The sequence below is a fragment of the Rhinoraja longicauda genome, chromosome 1, assembly GCF_053455715.1.
Source record: "Rhinoraja longicauda isolate Sanriku21f chromosome 1, sRhiLon1.1, whole genome shotgun sequence".
In the NCBI taxonomy this organism is placed as follows: Eukaryota; Metazoa; Chordata; class Chondrichthyes; order Rajiformes; family Arhynchobatidae; genus Rhinoraja; species Rhinoraja longicauda.
The window spans coordinates 132,963,896-132,969,819 of record NC_135953.1 but is presented as its reverse complement, the minus strand read 5'-3'; the positions used below and the strand labels follow the sequence as shown (position 1 = coordinate 132,969,819).

At 43.8% G+C, this 5,924-nt stretch overlaps 1 protein-coding gene across 3 annotated transcripts in view; it reads left to right on the top strand.

Moving 5' to 3' along the window:
• anapc10 (anaphase promoting complex subunit 10) overlaps nt 1-5,924 on the top strand; it is a 40,445-nt gene that overhangs the window by 10,945 nt on the left and 23,576 nt on the right. The window contains exons 1-2 of one of the 3 annotated variants that reach the window (XM_078406946.1): nt 442-740; nt 1,884-1,938. The gene's annotated coding sequence lies outside the window, so the exon portion shown is untranslated. Of the gene's footprint in view, nt 1-441; nt 741-1,883; nt 1,939-5,924 lie in introns of those variants that run through there. The other 2 variants (XM_078406938.1, XM_078406928.1) reach the window with 2 other exon arrangements.

Genomic DNA, 5,924 nt, shown 5'->3' with positions numbered 1-5,924 from the left:
GCGCCCGGCACGCATGCGCAGCTTCGATCTCCTGCCGCCGCCCCCCGCGGCACGCATGCGCGGCGCCGGTCTCCTGCCGCCGCCCCACAGCACGCATGCGCAGTGCCGGTCTCCTGCCGCCACCCCCCCACAGCACGCATGCGTAGCGCCGGTCTCCTGCCGCCGCCCCCGCGGTACGCATGCGCGGCGCCGGTCTCCTGCCGCCGCCCCCACAGCACGCATGCGCAGTGCCGGTCTCCTGCCCGCCTCCCCCTACATGCACAGCGTCGATCCCCGGCACGCATCCCCACGGCACGCATGCGCACTCGTGCCTTCCGAGAGCCTGTCGCTCTCAGTGCGCATGTGCGGCGAGGGCCGCCTATCCGGCCCTTTCACCTGGCGCAGGCGCAGTCTGCCCCCCTTGCCCCCGGCGCAGGCGCAGTCTGCCCCCCTTCCCCCTGGCCAGTGGAGGAGACGGTTGACGTTGAGCGTGTGGCGGCCGGGCAGAGACAGCGGCGGAGCAAGGGGTCGTTGTTTGTGCGCGCCTGCTGCTCAGCGGGAAGCCCCCGTTGTCCGAGCTGCGTCTGTTTGTCAGCCATCATCGAGCAGGGGCAGGGTCCAGGGAGGTCGTTGTCCGAGCTGCGTCTGTTTGTCAGCCATCATCGAGCAGGGGCAGCCAGGGAGGTTGTTGGATTAATGCGCGCTGCCTTTGGGCTCCGGCCGCCACCTCTGATCTAGATATAAAAGCCGCTCCCTCCTGGGTAAGAGTACAACGTGCATTCATTGAGTGTAAAGTGTCTAAGTTGTCATGCCTTTCCCTGCCTCCCCACCAAATAAAAAAACAATTAATGGGTTGAAATGCTGCAACTCCAGCAGTGTGCTGAATCTGGATGTGTACACCCTTTCGTTCATTCATTTGGCAGTGGAATTGTCTTCCTCTTGCGTTTGAGGCAACAGAAGTTATGAAGCTGCTTCTGCTGTCTCTGTTTGTTGTCGTTCGCCTGACAGGGCTCACCACGGGGAGGTCGACAACGTGAGCCCCAGTGGGGTTGTAATTGCGCCTAACTTCATTGGGAGACGTTTTGTTGTGGTACTCTGCCAGACACTTGGTGCTGCACAATGAAAATCATCTTCCAGACTGGAATTTTGGAAATTAGCATCTGATTGTTAGTAAAGAGTTGGAAACAACTACTATGGATAGTATGCTGTGTAGGAAGGAACTGCAGATGTTGGTTTAAACCAAAGATAGACACAAAAAGCTGGAGTAACAGCCGGTCAGAAAGCATTTCTGGAGAAAAGTAATAGGTAATGTTTCGGGTTGAGACCCCTCTTCAGACTGAGAGTCAGGGGAAAGAGAAACGAGAGATATAGATGGTGATGTAAAGAGATATAGAACAAATGAATGAAAAATATTCCAAAAAGTAACGATGATAAGGGAAACTGGCCATTGTTATCTGTGGCCTAGGTGAAAATGAGTATAGACAATGAGACTCTTCAAGACGACTTTGAAGTTGGTATGACTTGGGTGGGGGAGGGATGGAGAAGGGGGATGCAAGGGTTACTTGAAGTAAGAGATATCAATATTCATACCACTGGGTTGTAAACTGCGATGCTGTTCCTCCAATTTGCATTTTGGTCTCTGACAGTGGAGGAGGCCTAGGACAGAAAGGTCAGTGTGGGAAGGGGAATTAAAGTGTGGCAACCGGGAGATCAAGTAGGTCCAGGCAAACTGAGTGAACGTATTCAGCGAAAAGATTGCCCAGTCTACGTTTGGTCTTGCCGATGTAGAAAAGCCCACTCCGATGGACAATATGCTTCCTGATCAACCATGGCATGATAAAAAGGACAATATTGTCTTTTGTTTTAATATATATTTTTGGATTATGTTTTCATTTCCAAAATAGCACTCCTGTCTTCCCTTAAGATTAAAACTTGCATCTGTCAAAAAATGAAAGTATGGTAAGTTCATTGTCAAGTACCTCTTATCTTAAATAGATTCATGTCAAACTTTGTTTGATGTCATGTGTTCTTAAAGTAGCCTTATCTTTTATGTGATGGATTTCAAGAGTCAATGTTTATCTATCACATCTTAGCTTTCCCTGAATGCAAAATTGTACTTTTTTCCACCCAGGATAGAAATATCAAAATATAGAAACCCTGGGGGAAAAAAGTTCTGACTGTCTATCCTATCGATGCCACTGATAATTTGATGAACCTTTATCAGGTCTCCCTTCAAAGAAAATAATCCAAGTTTGTCTAACCTCTCCTTATCAGCTAATAACTTCAAATTTAGCCAGGCAGAATTCTGGCAGACCTCTTCTTCACCCTCTCTAAAGCCTCCCTTCTTGTATTGAGTAAACGTCTGCAACCTATAAGGCTGCAATGTGACTTCCTGACTGATACTCATTATCCCGACTGATGAAACCAAGTGTACTATACACCTTATTTAACTCACTATCTACTTCTGTTGCCACATTCAGCGAGCTATGGACTGGGACCAAGATCTCTCTCAACATTAATACTGTTAAGTGTCTTGCCATGAACATTCCCTTGACATTTGACCTCCCAAAGTGCAACACCTCACACTTGCTCAGATTAAATTCATCTGCCATTTTTCTGCCTGTTTCTGTAACTGACCTGCACGTGAAGGCACTTTTACAGCCTTCTTCACTGTCAGCAACTCCACCAATTTGATGTCATCTGCAAGCTTATTAAACAATCCATCTTCATTTATGTCCAAGTTATTTATATATAATCACAAACAACAGAAGTCCTAGCAGTATTCCACTGATCACAGACTGTCATCAGAAGAACACCTTGGACAATAACACTGTCTTACATGAGTAAACCAGTTCTGAATCCAAAAGACCAAGTCGCTGTGGATTGATGCATCTTAATCTTCTGCATCAGCCTATCAGGGATTTTATCACACGCCTTACTAAAATCCATGTAGACAACATCAACTTCACTATCTTCATACTTCCATCACCTCCTCAAAAAATCTCATTCAAGTTAATAAAGCATGACCTGCTAGGGACAAACCCATGCTAACTCTTCCGAATTGGTCTATTCTTTCCCAAATGCAAGTAAGTCCCATCCCGAAGATTCCTATCCATTAGCTGCCCTGTCTGAGGTGAAGCTCACTGGCCTATAATTTCCTGGATTATTTTTGCTTACCATCTTAAACAATTGAAAGATGTTACAGAAGGGATGGGTTCATCTTCCCAATTGAAAGCAAAATATTAAAATTGAAGACTTGAAACCATTGTAGGTTAAATAGATCAGGGTTGATTTGTAAATGGGACATGGTGTAAATTAGGCAAATGGCATCAGCATTTTGGATGAGTTTTATACTTGCCTTTCATATGTTATTAGTACCTATCCACTTCTGGCAAAACTGACACCCTCACCTCTGCATCATCCACATACTAAAACTCTTATGCGTTTGTTCCTGAACTACAGCCAAAACGGTACACGATAGCGTGACAATTTTAGGCCCACCTTACTCCCTATCGTCCCTTTGGTGCTAATGGAAGAAGTTTAATTGAAATCGGTGTTATATTTTTTAAGTTATTCACATTTTAAAGGTTAAATCTATCTCCTAGGGCGGGGGGAAGGAGGGAGGATAAGAGGGGTTCAGGGGGATGGAGTGGGGGGGGGGAAGGGGGTGAAGGGGGTGGGAGGTAATTTGCTTAGTATGATGTGGTCAAAGGTGCTTTTTATTCAACTGCACACCAATGTGAAAATATTTAAATTTTTTCCTTAGAAATTGGTGTTTCCTAAATATGAATTTCATATTTATGAATATCAAGCATCTCTTATCAAGGGTAACAGCAGAGAGGATGTTATATTGAGTTAATTTTTTTATTTCTTCTTTTTTTTGGTAATCTGGTTTTCACTTGCAAGGCCGGCCTTTGTGTCCATTGTCCGTAAAAAGATGAAGATGAGGTGCTTTCTTGAACCTGGAGGAGGAATGTTCTTATACCAAACTAATCCTGGATACTTAAGGCCATTAATCTCTCAGTGATTAAAAACATGGCAGTTATCCTATGCTATTTGAGGAAGTGCCGAAGTTCTCCCACAATGGACATCATCAAATGTTGATGAACACCTAATATCCTATCCTCATTGATGTTTAAAAAAAATTAATGACATAAGTTGAGGATAATTTGTATTTATATAATGTCGTTAACAAAGTAAAGTATTCCAGGATACAGTATTTAAATTTTTTTTAAATTGCTGGAAAGGCTATGTTGAAGGGTCCTATCTTGCATCTTTTGGAAGTTTATAGCAAATATGGAGTTTGATATTAGCTCTTAATCGGTATTACTACACCCAGAATTTGGTACAGTAATTTGTGAACTATCCATTTCTGTCTTCTAGTTTCAGATGGCAGGTGGTGATGTAATTGTGCAAAATCCAAAGTGCTGGAGTAACTCAGCGGATTTATCAGCATCTGATGAATGGATAGGCGATGTTTTGGGTTTGGATCCGTTTTTTCCATTCTCAATTGGCTTTATTGTATTTATTTGAGATTGTGAATTCTGAGGAACCTTTTTCCAGAAATAAATATCTCAAAAACATTTAGAACTAACCACCCTCCTTAATTTATCCTCTCTGCTGTTCCTTAATTTGAAGTTGAATTTATTTTAAAATATTAATTTTAAATTGACCATTAGTACCTACTTTAGAATGGCTAAATGGGAGCAAGGGACACAATTATCAAGCAATAGGTGTTTAGATGGAGGCAGATACTCCGGCTGCACTGATTTCATTGATTGCTAGCTTTTGATGTCTGATGTGTGTTCCATTGTTGTCTCAGATGCAGTGTTGCACTGGGAACCCAGCTTCAGCATGCCAGAGGGCACAGTGAATCTCTTAGCTGTTTGTGTGGAAAGGGTCCCTGCCTTCAAGTTCCTGGGCGTGCATATTGCTGAGGATCTCTCCTGGACCACAAATACCATAGCGGCAGTCAAAAAGGCACAGCAGCGGCTCTACTTTCTGAGGATCCTCAGGAAGAACAACCTGCAAGAGCAGCTGCTAGTGACTTTCTACCGTTGCACCATCGAGAGTGTGCTGACGTACTGTATTTCTATGTGGTACATCAGCAGCTCAGAGGCAGACAAGAAAGCCCTTCAGAGGGTCATCAACTCTGCAAAGAAAATCACTGGTTGCCCACTGCCCTCTCTAGAGGAACTTTACTCCATCCGCTGCCTCAGCAGAGCAGCCAACATCCTGAGGGATCCTTCCCATCCTGGTCATCAGCTGCTCCAACTGCTACCCTCTGGTAGACGGTTCAGGTCCATTACATCACAGACTAATAGACTCAAGAACAACTTCTACCCCAGCGTCATACGTGAGCTGAACACTGCCAGACACTCACATAAAACTGAATGGAAGGAACGGAACTGATCGGAACACTGTCAGTTACTTGTCAGAAAACATAAGCCTCAATTTAATACATGTTTACATTCTACTGCACTTATATTGCTTAACATTTGCTAAACTTATTACATGTTACAACCGACCGCACCTTATATTTAATCACATTATTTATTTATTTATTTTTAAAACGGCACTTGCAACATGTTAGCTCTCATTGCTGTGCAATAACATGCTGTCTTGATTGAACTGTACACTGCCTTGACCGTATTGTAATTGTTTTGTCTATATTGTATTAGAGGTCAGTTTGTTTAATTCAGTAGATTAGGTTTAGCTTGTTATGGATAAAGGTTTATCCTTTGTACTGTCTGCTGTGTGTGATTGCATCATCTGGACTGCTTTAATTTCGCTGTACTTTGTGTAGTGACAATAAAGGTTTTTTACATTTACATTTAGATTGAACACTGGCTGCTCTAATGGAATAGCTACGACCAGCAGTGAGCTCAGCCCGCAGCTCTCGGGCTGTGTTTGCGAACATTCAAAATTATTTGGGACATATTATT